The sequence below is a fragment of the Papio anubis genome, chromosome X (genome assembly GCF_008728515.1).
Source record: "Papio anubis isolate 15944 chromosome X, Panubis1.0, whole genome shotgun sequence".
Lineage (NCBI taxonomy): Eukaryota > Metazoa > Chordata > Mammalia > Primates > Cercopithecidae > Papio > Papio anubis.
In genome coordinates this window covers 96,964,982-96,978,828 of record NC_044996.1, presented here as the reverse complement: position 1 = coordinate 96,978,828, position 13,847 = coordinate 96,964,982, and the positions used below count along the sequence as shown (strand labels likewise).

The 13,847-nt window shown below is 43.5% G+C and overlaps 1 pseudogene; it reads right to left on the bottom strand.

The window, feature by feature from the left end:
• Nucleotides 1–3,879: 3,879 nt before the first annotated feature.
• Nucleotides 3,880–6,915, bottom strand: LOC101003281 (annotated as a pseudogene).
• Nucleotides 6,916–13,847: the final 6,932 nt, after the last annotated feature.

The window sequence follows — 13,847 nt, the reverse complement described above, 5'->3', positions numbered from 1 at the left end:
CCCCGCTCACTGTTTCCTGTTCAGCATGCATTCCCCTTATCTGATTCCCATGTATCAGTCACTGACAGTTAATAAACATTTGCAAACGTTCCCCAGTTGTTTGCTCCTCTCACTGTTGTACACACAGCTCTGTGCACGTGTGTGAATATTTCTTTAGGAGAGATTCTTAGAAGTGGAATTGCTGCATCAAAGGAGTCATTTATTCAACAAAACCCTAATGAGTGCGTACTCCTGCTGAGCGCTGTTCTAGGTGCTGGAGAGACATCAGGGAACAAGGCAGGCAGATGTTGCTGACCACCATTCTAGAGGAGGATGTTTCCGGTTGCTGGGTGTTTGCTTTTTTCTTCTAGAGACGGGGTCTTGCTCTATCCAGGCTGCAGTGCAGTGGCATGATCATAGCTCAGTGCAGCCTTGAACTGCTGGGCTCAAGCGATCCTCCCTCCTCAGCCTCCGAAGTAGCTGTGACTACAGGCACCCACCACCACACCCCACTAACTTTTTTAGGTTTTGTCAAGAGAGTCTCGCTATGTTACCCAGGCTGATCTTGAACTCCTAGGCTCAAGAGATCCTCCCGCCTTGGCCTCCTAAAGAGCTGGGATTACAGGCATGAACCACTGTGCCTGGCCTCCAGTTTTTATTTTGATAGAGACTATACACTTCATTCCTGAAGCAGGATTCTGCAGCAGGTGGTTGGGCATCTTGGCCTTTGCTCTCTGCATGATTTTGGGGTTCAAGGGCTGGGACGGTCTATTTAGAAGTATGTGGGAGGAGACATAGATGAAATCATCATCTGGGGAACGTGGAGGAATGAGGAAGATGGGTGCACGGTAGACCCTGTGATGGACAGGGAATAGAAGAGTCCACTTAGTCTCCATGCAGGGGAGCAACGGTTGGAAAGTCCCCTGGACAGAAGCATGAGACTGCCCATCAAGGGTCTCACCAACCAAGGGCCTGGGTGCTGGGGTGGGGACGATGGTTTGGGAATGGGTCAGTTCTTTCTCACAGGTACCACTGCACAGTGCAGAGGGGAAACAGTTGTGGGGAAGGGAAGGGCAGAGGGGAGTCTATTTTTAAATCATTGTGTGCGAATGGAGACCATTAAGACACACCTATAATCCCAGCACTTTGGGAGGCCAAGACAGGCAGATCACTTGAGGTCAGGAGCTCAAGACCAATCTGGCCAACATGGAGAAACCATGTCTCAACTAAAAATATAAAAATTAGCCGGGTGTGGTGGCTCACGACTGAAACTCCAGCTACTCAGGAGGCTGAGGCAGGAGAATCGCTTGAACCTGGGAGGCAGAGGTTGCAGTGAGGCGAGATTACCCCACTGCACTCCAGCTTGGGCAACACAAGTGAGACTCCATCTCAAAAAAATATATATGTAGCTAAGACACTTTTTGAAAAAGAAGAATAAGGTGGGAGGAATGTCTCTACCATATTTCAATATTTCTTATATAGCTACAGGAATCAAGACTGTGTAGTATTGGGAGAATAGACACATAGATCACTGGAACAAAATAGAGAACCTAGGAATAGCCCCACACTGATTTTTTACAAAGAGACAAAGAGAAGGAAGGATTGTCTGCTTAACAAATGGTGCTAGAGAAGTTGCAGAGCCATAGGCCAATTTTAAAAATGACCTAATCTTCATACCTTTATACAAAAAAAAACTCAAGTGGATCATAGATTTAAATCTAAAATATAAAACTAAAACTAAAACTTTTACAAGAAAACATAGGAGAAACGTCTGAGATCTAGGGCATAGTAAACAGCTCGAAAAGCATAATCCATAAGGAAAAAAATAAATTAGATTTCATCCAATTTAAAACTTTTGCTCTGCAAGAAACCCTGTTAAAAGGATGAAAAAAAAACGGTATGGAATGGGAGAATATGTTTGCAAATCACATATACATCCAGAATGTATAATGAATATGTATAGTACTCTCAAAACTCAATGGTAGGCCATGGCTCACGCTTGTAATCCCAGCACTTTGAAAGGTCGAGGTGGATGGAGGGCAGATTTCTTGAGGGCAGGAGTTTGAGACCAGCCTGAGCAACATGGCAAAAACCCATCTCTACTAAAAATACAAAAATTAGGCATGATGGTTCGTGCCTGTAATCCCAGCTACGTGGGAGGCTGAGGCATGAGAATCGCTTGAACCTGGGAGGCGGAGATTGGAGTGAGCCAAGATCATGCCACTGCACTCCAGCCTGGGTAACAGAGCAAGAGGCTCTCTCAAAAACAAACAAGCAAACAAAAACTCAAAGGTAAAAAACAAATAAATAATCCAATTGGAAAATGATCAAAATATATGAACATACATTTCACTGAAGAGGAAATAAGCAAATAAGCACATGAAAAGATGTTCAACACTAATTTGCATCACTAGATGCAAATTAAGACCATGATGAGGTATTACTACACACTTATTACAACAGCTAAAATTAAAAACATAGTGACAACACGAAATGGTGACAAAGATGCAGAGAAATTGGACATCTTGTAAAATGCTGCTGGGAAGGTAAAATCTTACAGCCACTTTGGAAAACTGTTTAGTAGTTTCTTATAAAACTGAACATGCAATGAGCACACAATTCAACAATGACACTTCAGAGAAATTAAAATTTATGCCCATCCAGAAACTTATACGTAATTGTTCATAGCAGCTTTACTTGTAATAGCCAGAAGCTCAAAATAATCAATATGTCCAACAATAAGGGAATGGTCAAACTGTGGTACATCCATACCATGAATTACTACTCACTAATAAGAATGAACTATTGATACACAAATTTTTTTTTTTTTTTTTTGAGACGGAGTCTTGCTGTGTTGCCCAGGCTGGAGTGCAGTGGCGCGATCTCGGCTCACTGCAAGCTCTGCCTCCTGGGTTCACGCCATTCTCCTGCCTCAGCCTCCTGAGTAGCTGGGACTACAGGTCCCCGCCACCATGCCTGGCTAATTTTTTGTAGTTTTTAGTAGAGACGGGGTTTCACCATGTTAGCCAGGATGGTCTCAATCTCTTGATCTTGTGATCTGCCCACCTCAGCCTCCCAAAGTGCTGGGATTACAGGCATGAGTCGCCATGCCCGGCCTTGATACACAAATATTAATGTCTTGGATGACTCTCCAGAGATTATGCTGAGTGAAATAAGCCCCTAAAATGTTATCTACCCAGGAGGCAAAGAGTTGCAGTGAGCTTAGACACTGCACTCCAGCCTGGGCAACCGAGTGAGACTCTGTCTCAGCAACAACAACAACAACAACAACAACGAACTATTGATAAACAAATATCAATATTTTGGATGAATCGCCATGGAATTATGCTGAGTGAAATAAGCCCCTAAAACGTTACATACTGTAAGATTTCATTTGTACAGCATTGTAGAAAAGACAAAATTTTAGAAATGAAAAACAGATTAGTGGTTGCCAGGGATTAGGGATGGTGGATGGGAGGAGAGTGGATATTACTAAAAATGAGTAGCACAAGGGATAACATTGTGGTGATGAAAATGGTTTGTAACTTTTTTGAGACAGAGTTTTGCTCTGTCTCCCAGGCTGGAGTGCAGTGGCACGATCTCTGCTCACTGCAACCTCTGCCTCTCGGGTTCAAGCGATTCTCTTGTCTCAGCCTCCCATGTAGCTGGGATTACAAGTGCATGCCACCATGCCCGGCTAATTTTTGCATTTTTAGTAGAGAGGGGATTTCTCCATGTTGGCCAGGCTGGTCTCAAACTCCTGACCTCAAGTGATCTGCCCACCTTGGCCTCCCAAAGTGCTGGAACTACAGGCATGAACCACTGCACCCGGCCATGTACTGTATCCTTTTTTTTTTTTTTTTTAATATAAGCTTTATTTTAAATTCAAAGAAATGTTAAACTTTTTTTTACAAATTATAATCAAGCACTCAAACAATTTAGGAATTTTAAACACTAATTCTTAACTGAAAATAATGACATCCATAGAATACATCCTGATGTTGGCCAACATGACGTTTACTTAATATTAGTATTTTATGTATGCTTAACCATTCATTCTTCCTAAAATTCAGTGATAACAATGATTTGACTTTATAAGGTAAAGCCTTTTATGTAATACACTAGAGATAACTTTTTCAAATACAAAACATTTATACCAGCAAGGAAATTATGAAAACATATATAAAGTATACTGAAGGATGTGATTTAAAGGCTGTCTGTATACATAGATGCGTTTCACCTTAGAAAGTACACATGCACATCAAAACACTTTTACTGAATATAGATGCCATTACATTCTCTTACATTACAAAGCAAACAGCAGGTTCATAAACGTTCTTCTATTATGTATCAACGGGAAAAAAATATATATTCCAAAAAACGGTTTTGAAGACACATGGGAGTGGAATGTGCCCGCATTAAGAGCAGAGCTTTTACAAGACCACCTCTCTCCAGCCAGCTCCCAGGGACCACTGAAAACAGCTGTTACCCTCAGAACGACAAGATGGCCTTGTTAATGATTTCACTGTACTCTCAAATCTCATCCTCCTTGACCCCAGCAGAGGTGAAATTTGATGATGTCACCATGGGTTGGCTTGGCCAGAAGTCCATAATCTTGAAGTTGTAGACACACCTTCCAAGCATCACAATCTTTGGTTTCTTTAATAACAATAGCGTTTAATAATTCTTTTCCTCGCCGGGCACAGTGACTCACGCCTGTAATCCCAACACTTTGGGAGGCAGAGGCAGGTGGATCACCTGAGGTCAGGAGTTTGAGACCAGCTTGATCAACATGGCAAAATCCCATCTCTACCAAAAATACAAAAATTAGTCAGGCATAGTGGCGCGTGCCTGTAATCCCAGTTACTCAGGAGGCTGAGGCAGGAGAATCATTTGAACCCATGAGGCAGAGGTTATAGTGAGCCGATATCACGCCATTACACTCTATCCTGGGCAACCAGAGTGAACCTCTGACTCAAATAAATAAATAAATAAAATAATTATTTTCCTCTTACGGCAGTTACAACATTAGAAGGTAGCTTCATGGGTTCATTTATCAAGATAATACCCATTTTTTCTGCATTTTCAGCAAGGTTTTCTTCTAAAACCTCAAGGACTGCAATGCCCACTCGGCAGCCTAGTGGATTGCCACCGTATGTGGACCCATATTCCCCTAGCTTAATGGTCAGCATTATGTCATCATCCCACAGCACCACCGACACAGAGTATCAGCCCCCAGAAAGGGCCCTTCCAAGGAGGACTATGTCAGGTCTGACATCTTCATGATCAACAGCCAGCCATCTACCAGTTCTGGCCAATCCTGACTGTATTTCATCAGCAATATATAGATCTGGTGCCTGGTGCAGAACTCTCGCACTCCCATTAGGTAACCTGGATCTGCAACACACCCGCTTCACCCTGAATTGGTTCTACCATGAACACAGCCACTTTGGGATTCTGAAAAGCACGCTCCAGTGCAGGCAGATCATTGCAGGGAATGACGTCAAATCCCGCCATAAATGGTCCAAAACCATCGTAACTGGTCGGGTCTGTGGAACTGGAGATAGCAGACAATGTCCTACCCCAAAAGTTTCCAGCTGCTAAAACAACCTTTGCTTTGTGTTTCTGAATGTCCTTCACTGTATAGTCCCGCCTATGAGCTAGTTTACAGGCAGTCTCTCCAGCTTCCATTCCTGTATTCATAGGAAGAACTTTGTGGTAGTTGAAAAGTTTAGTAATATACTCCTCATATTCACCAAGTACGTTATTATAGAAAGCTCTAGAGGTTAAGGTCAATTTGTTCCCTTAACTCTTAGTGCATTCACAATCTTGGGGTGACAATGCCCTTGGTTGACAGCACTGTAAGAACTCAGGAAGTCAAAATATTTTCTGCCTTCTATATCCCATAAGTAAATACATTTTCCTCTCTCCAGGGCTACAGGTAAAGGAGGGTAATTGTGTGCACCACACTTAGATTCCCTTTCAAAAATGTAATCAGAAGTTGGAGGTCCTTGGACTGTTTTCTTTGGGGTTTTTTTGTTTGTTTGTTTGTTTGGAGACGGAGTTTCGCTCTTGTTGCCCAGGCTGTAGTGCAATGGCGCAATCTCGGCTCACTGCAACCTCTGCCTCCCGGTTTCAAGCAATTCTCCTGCCTCAGCCTCCCAAGTAGCTGGGATTACAGGCATGCACCACGGTACTGGGCTAATTTTGTACTTTTAGTAGAGATGGGGGTTTCTCCATGTTGGCCAGGCTGGTCTCGAACTCCCAACCTCAGGTGATCTGCCCGCCTTGGCCTCCCAAATTGCTGGGATTACAGGCGTGAGCCACTGCGCACAGTCTGGATTGTTTTTTTAGTTGCAACAGATATAGCAGAAGCCACTGAAGAATGAGCTCCACCACTAAGTTCAGCAAACCTCTGCAAAGGTGCTAGTTTGGAAAACATTGTGTCCTTCAAGTAGAAAAACCACAGATCGACTATTTTTTTCTTCCCATGGTTCAGACTAGAATACAGATTTTTAACCCAAGATCCAGGGACGATCTTCAGAGAGTCCAAAATCTGACAGTGCCTGAGGACCACCCGGGACATGCGACATCTACAAAGTGCAGCCATGTTCTGTGTCTTGATTATGGTGTTGGTTACAGGAGTCTACGCATGGGATAAAAAGGCATAGGACTATACACACTATTGTACCAATGTCAATTTCCTGGTTTTGATATTGTACTATAGTATTTTTACACTACTATAGTATAGAGGAAACTGAGTAAAGGGTATATGGGACATCTCTGTACTATTTTTGCAATTTCCCATAAATCTATATTATTCCCAAGTAAAAAGGGCAAAACATATAATCTTTCTTGAGACCTTGTCATCCAGGCTGGAGTGCAGTGGGGCAATTATAGCTCACTGCAGCCTCGAACTCCTGGGATCAAGCAATCCTCCTGCCTCAGCCTCCCAAGTAGCTAGGACTACAGGCACATGCCACCATACCCAGCTATTTTTTTTTTTTTTAGAGATGGGGTCTTACTATGTTGCCCAAGCTAAAAATACATTTCTTAATGAAAGATCAGGATGAGAAACAACAGGCTTATGTGAATACCTGCACAATAACCAAATACAACTTCTAGAAGTGAAAATGGTGATTTAAATAATTAATAAACGTATTAAACTGCAGATGAGACACAAATGAAGAAATAATTAGTGAACTAAAATATAGCTCTGAGGAAAACAGACAATTAGAGATAAAGAAACAGAAAATAGGCCGGGCGTGGTGGCTCAAGCCTGTAATCCCAGCACTTTGGGAGGCCGAGGCGGGTGGATCTCCTGAGGTCAGGCGTTCCAGACCAGCCTGACCAACATGGTGAAACCCCATCTCTACTAAAAACACAAAACTTAGCCAGGCATGGTGATGCATGCCTGTAATCCCAGCTACTCAGGAGGCTGAGGCACGAGAATCGCTTGCACCCGGGAAGTGGAGGTTGCAGTGAGCCGAGATTGCACCATTGCACTCCAGCCTGGACGAGAGTGAAACTCCGTGTCAAAAACAAAAACAAAAAAGAAATGGAAAATATAAAGATATGGAGGATAGAATGAAAAGAGCTCACATATATTGAACACAAATTATAGAAAGGGAGAATAGAAATTATGGAGAACAATGTTCAAAGGGATAATGGCTGAGAATTTTCCAGCTTTGGTAAAAAGCACCAATGCTCCTTATGTGAGCTTACCCAGACCTATGACTTTATTATTTAAGGAATTATTTACTAAAACGCATGTTGCTTTAATGTAGTTTAATTATAATCCAGTGTTCATTAAGATGATGTCATTTGGAAAAATACTGATTGGGAGCATTTGAGGATCATAAATTTGAAGTGGTGCTAAAATACTAGGCCGCATTAGACCATGTGGAGAAAGAAAAAGTAACACAAACATTGAAAGAGAAGGAGATTAAAGTAATCAAAGGACGTGTGAAAATGAAAACTAAAGTTATCAATCAAATTTAAACCTTTTAAAGTCAAGTAATGATGTTTAAAATGTTTAATGTTGCTAACACAAAGTAAATGGTGGAATAGAGAACTCCAAAAATCTATGCCTCTATAAAAATCAGTGAAAAAACTGGCAAAAACTGTCAGAATCAACTTTTTCAGAACTGTGAAAACTAACCGAAAGCTTGTAACAAGCAGAGGAATGTTTAATCAAGAAAAACCAGCTGAGTGGTTCACGCCTGTAATCCAGCACTTCAGGAGGCCGAGGCAGGCGGATCACCTGAGGTCAGGAGTTCGAGACCAGCCTGGCCAACATGGTGAAACCCCATCTCTACTAAAAATACAAAAATTAGCTAGGCGTGGTGGCACGCGTCTGTAATCTCCACTACTCAGGAGGCTGACACGAGAATTGCTTGAACCCGGGAAGTGGAGGTTGCAGTGAGCTGAGATGGCACCACTGCACTCCAGCCTGGGCAGCAGAGCAAGACTATCAAAGAAAAAAAGAAAAAGAAAGAAAAAGGAAGGAGGGAGGGAGGGAGGAAGGAAGGAAGGGAGAAAAACCAGCTGAATCTCCGTAAGAACTGTAAGCTTTGTGGTATTTTAACTTACCCTCGCCCCATCTCCTGCTCCCAGCTTGGTGGTAGCCCTGAAGATAATGATCTGCATTCCCAGTACAGGTACCAGTACCGGAGAGAAAAGAATGGACCTTTCACAAAGAATTACAGTTGTTTGTTTTGACTTATCTGGTGGTTCCCTGGAAGAACCCACTTGAAAGGCTTGTCTTCATTTGACTTCACTCAAACTGACACTACAACCTGGGGTAGTGAATAGCAGTTGGGGAAAACAATACATCAACCAACAAGCTTAAAAGGAAAGGTTGGAGGCCAGGCGCAGTGGCTCATGCCTGTAATCCCAGCACTTTGGGAGGCTGAGGCAGGTGGATCACGAGGTCAAGAGATCGAGACCATCCTGGCCAACATGGTCTCTACTAGACACCCAGTCTCTACTAAAAATACAAAAATTAGCTAGGCATGGTGGTGTGCACCTGTAATCCTAGCTACTCAGGAGGCTGAGGCAGGAGAATTGCTTGAACCTTGGAGGCTGAGGTTGCAGTGAGCCGAGATCGCGTCACTGCACTCCAGCCTGGTGACAGAGCGAGACTCCATCTCAAAAAAAAAAAAGAAAAGAAAAGAAAGAAAGGCTGGAAAATGGGATATCTATTGGGACTTGAATAACTCCAACATATGCCTCGGAATCTAGAAGGCCACACACATATGCCCTGGGCTGCAGCTAGGCAAATGCCCACAGAAGACCTAAGTAGGCTTTAAGCTCTCACCTCTGACAGACCTCTCGAGGCTCTGAGCAAGCAGGAAGAGAAAGATAAGGCAACATTGTAAACTGCCAGGCTGAGTGCAGAAGGTATGTCCCAACACACACACAGATCCCCTTGGCAAAGACTGGGAGACATACTGGTTCCAGGCATAAAGAAATCTCTATTCAATCATTAGTGGCCGCTAAGCTAACCAAGCAACTTCAGTGGCCACAGAGGACAAGGAATAGAGACTACAGAATTTGTTCAGGAAAAAACTAAACAAACTTGTGTTTTGAGACAGGGTCTTGCTCTGTCTCTCAGGCTGGAGTACAGTGGCATTAACATGGCTCACTGCAGCCTTGATCTCCCAGGCTCAAGCAATCCTCCGGCATCAGCCTCCTGAGTAGCTGGGACTATAGGCATGTGCACCACACCAAGCTAATTTATTTTTTTTTAGAGATGGGGTCTCACTATGTTGCCCCAGCTGGTCTCAAACTCCTAGGCTCAAATGATCCTCCTGCCTTGGCCTCCCAAAGTTCTGGGATTACAGGCATGAGCCACCAAGCTCAGCCTAAACAAACATTAAAAACAAACAAACAAAACAGCAACAAGAAACCCTAGGGAGGGGACAGAATCTGGTTTCCAGAGTTGCCACATTGTATTATTTGAAATGTCCAGTTTTCAATAAAAAATTATGACACATGCAAAAAAAGAAGAAAATATGACCCATCCACAGAATAAAGAAAAAAGACCATCTATAGAAACCGTCCCTGAGAAAGCCCAGATGTTGGGTTTTCCTGTTTTCTCTTAACGTTTTATTACCTTTTTTTTTTTTCTTTTGAGACAGAGTTTCGCTCTGTCACCCAGGCTGGGGTGCAGTGGTGCGATCTCGGCTCACTGCCATCTCTGCCTCCCGGACTCAAGCAATTCTCCTGCCTCAGCCTCCCAAGTAGCTGGGACTACATGCACCCACTACCACACCTGGCTAATTTTTGTATTTTTAGTAGAGACAGGGTTTCACCATATTGGCCAGGCTGGTCTTGAACTCCTGACCTCAAGTGATCCACCCGCCTTGGCCTCCCAAAGTGCTGGGATCACAGGTGTGAGCCACCACACCCAGCCAGATGCTGGGTTTTCTAATAAAAAGACTTTAAATGAACTATTTAAAATATGTCCAAAAACCTCAAAGAAACTATGTCTAAAGAACTAAAGTATAGAAACAATATCTCACCAAATAGAGAATATCAGTACAGACATAGAAATATAAAAAACGAACCAAATAGAAATTTCTGGAGTTTAAAAGTGTAATAACCAAAATGAAAAATTCATCTTCTGCGGGTGCGAGGAGTAGGGACATCGCCCTCATCTCTTTTTGGGGTGCTTTCTGTTAAATAAGAAGACTTGCTTTTTTTTCTTTTTGAGACAAGGTCTCACTCTGTTGCCCAGGCTGGAGTACAGCAGTGCAATCACAGCTCACTGCAGCCCTGAACTCCTAGGTTCAAGCAATTCTCCCACCTCAGCCTCCCTGAGTAGCTGGGACTGCAGATGCAAACCACCATGCCCAACTAATTTAAAAAAAAAAAAAAATGGGGCCGGGCACGGGAGCTCACACCTGTACTCTCAGCACTTTGGGAGGCCAAGGCAGGCGGATCACCTGAGGTCAGGAGTTTGAGATCAGCCTGGCCAACATGGTGAAACCCTGTCTCTACTAAAAATATAAAAATTAGCTGGGCATGGTGGCACATGCCTGTAGTCCCAGCTACTCGGGAGGCTGAAACAGGAAAATTGCTTGAACCTGGGAGGCAGAGGTTGCAGTGAGCCAAGATCGCACCATTGCACTCCAGCCTGAGCAACAAAGCAAGACTCTGTCTCTAAATAAATAGATAAATAAATAAATAAATATTGTGTAGGGACAGGATCTCACTTTGTTGCCCAGGTTGGTCTCAAATTCCTGGCCTCAAGGCATCCTCCTTCCTTAGCCTCCCAAAGTGCCGAGATTACAGACATGAGTCATCATGCCAGCCAAGACTTGCAGTTTTAAGGCCAGGTGCTGGAATTTCAGGTTACCATTATTATCAGAAAGAATGACTTGTTGAGCTTAAGTTTAGTGGCAGTAAAGGGAGTGGACAAAGCTATATAAGAGCAATGTTTTGTATAGAAATTAAGTTGGTATTAATCTGAACTAGATCGCTAAAAATTAAGATGTTATTTTTAATCGCTAGTATGGTTTGAATGTGTCCCCTCCAAAATTCAGGTGTTGTCAATGTGGCAGTACTAAGAGATAGGGTCTTTAAGAAGTGACTAGGCTATGAGGGGTTCTCCCTCATAAATGAGATTAGGTGTCCTTATAAATGAGATGGTGAGAGTTGCTTCTCTCATGTCCTTCTGCCTTCTGCCATATGAGAATGCAGCAAAAAGCCCTGATCAGATGCTGGTGCCTTGATCTTGGACTTTCCAGCCTCCAGAACTGTGAGAAAATAAATGTCTGTTCTATACAAATTACCCAGTCTGAAGTATTCTGTCACAGCAGCACTAAAAGACTACTAAAATCCCCTAAGTAGGACTTGCATCCCAAGGAAGTGTAAGACTTCTGCACTGAAAACTACAAAACATTGCTGAAGGAAATTAAAGACCTAAATAAATGGAAAGGTAGCCCATTTTTCATGGATCAGAAGATTTAATGAAGTACTGATACATACTGTGACATGCACTTGAAAATATGCTAAATGAAAGAAGCCAGACACAAAAGGCCACAGTGTATGATTCCACTTGTATGAATGCCAAGAATAAGCAAACCCATAGGAACAGAAAGTAGATTCATGGTTCCCGAAGGCTGGGTGGAGTGGGGAGTTACTATTAATGGGTATGAGGTTGCTGGTTTTCTTTTGTTTTGTTTTGTTTTTTGTTTTGTTTTGCTTTTTGAGACAAGGTCTCACTCTGTTGCCCAGGCTGGAGTGCAGTGATCCAATCCAGCTCACTGCAGCCTTGAACTCCTGAGTTCAAGCAATTCTCCCACCTCAGCCTCCCTGAGTAGCTGAGACTGCAGGTGCACACCACCATGCCCAGCTAATTTTAAAAAAAATGTAGGGACAGGATCTCATTTTGTTGCCCAGGTTGGTCTCAAATTCCTGGCCTCAAGTCATCCTCTTGCCTTGGCCTCCCAAAGTGCTGGGATTACAAGCATGAGTCATTATGCCCAGCCAAGACTTGCATTTTTAAGGCCCAGTGCTGGAATTTCAGGTTACTGTTATTATCAAAAAGAATGGCTTATTGAGCTTAAGTTTAGTGGCAGTAAGGGATAAAGAACAGTGAAACAAGGAGCGTATAGTATTAATCAACTACAGTCAACTGCCCTATTTGTAAATAGAAGTGGGGAAATAATATAGATGTGTAGTAGCTCACAAATGCATAAAAATTATCTGGGAAGATAAGCAAATGTCTCTCAAACATCTAAAAGCTTCCTTCAGGCTGGGCGCGGTGCCTCACACCTGGAATCCTAGCACTTTGGGAGGCCGAGGCAGATCACAAGGTCAGGAGATTGAGACCATCCTGGCTAACATGGTGAAACCCTATTTCTACTAAAAATACAAAAAGTTAGCCAGGTGTGGTGGCACGCACCTGTAGGCCCAGCTACTCGGGAGGATGAGACAGGAGAATCACTTGAACCTGGGGGGCAGAGGTTGCACTGACCCGAGATCGCGCCATTGCACTCCAGCCTGGGAGACAAGAGCAAGACTTCGTCTAAAAAATAAAATAAAATAAGCCGGGTGTGGTGGCATATGCCTGTGGTCCCAGCTACTCGGGAGGCTGAGGTAAGAGAATCACTTGAACCCGGGAAGTTGACGTTGCAGTGAGCCGTGATCTTGCTACTGCACTCCGGGCTGGGTGACAGTGACACCCTGTCTCAAAAAAAAAAAAAAAACCTTCTTTCATAAATATGACTCTTGCCTGTAATCCGAGCACTTTGGGAGGCCAAGGTGGGAGGATCACTTGAGCCCAAGAGTTTGAGACCAGCCGAGGTAACATAGAGAGATCCCATTTCTACTGAAAATTTTAAAGTTATCCAGGCACAGTGGCACATGCCTGTAGTCCCAGCTACTCAGAAGGCTGAGCCTGGGAGGCTGAAGCTTCAGTGAGCTGTGATGGCACCACTGCACTCCAGCCTGGGTGACAGAGCAAGACCCTGTCTCAAAAAAAGTTAAAAATTAAAAATTAAAGAATTAGAAATACACACACACACACACACACACACGTGAATTGTAATGGCAATACCATTTTTTCTATGAGGTTGACAAAAATCTGTTTCATTGCTCAGGCTGTTGACAAGGCTGTGGTGAAAATGGCACTCACATACTCATGCTGGCTTCTCCTTGCTCTTGCTTGGACCAGCCATACTCGTTCCTACCTCGCGGTCCTTGCACCTGTTGCTCCCTCTGCCTGGAACACCCTTTGCCAAAATAACCATGAGGCTTGCTCCTTTCAGCCAACCTAGGACCAAACTCATTGTCCCCTCTTCAGCAAGGTCTCACTGAACGCCTCCTCACCCATCACCTCCCCACACCACTCTCACATC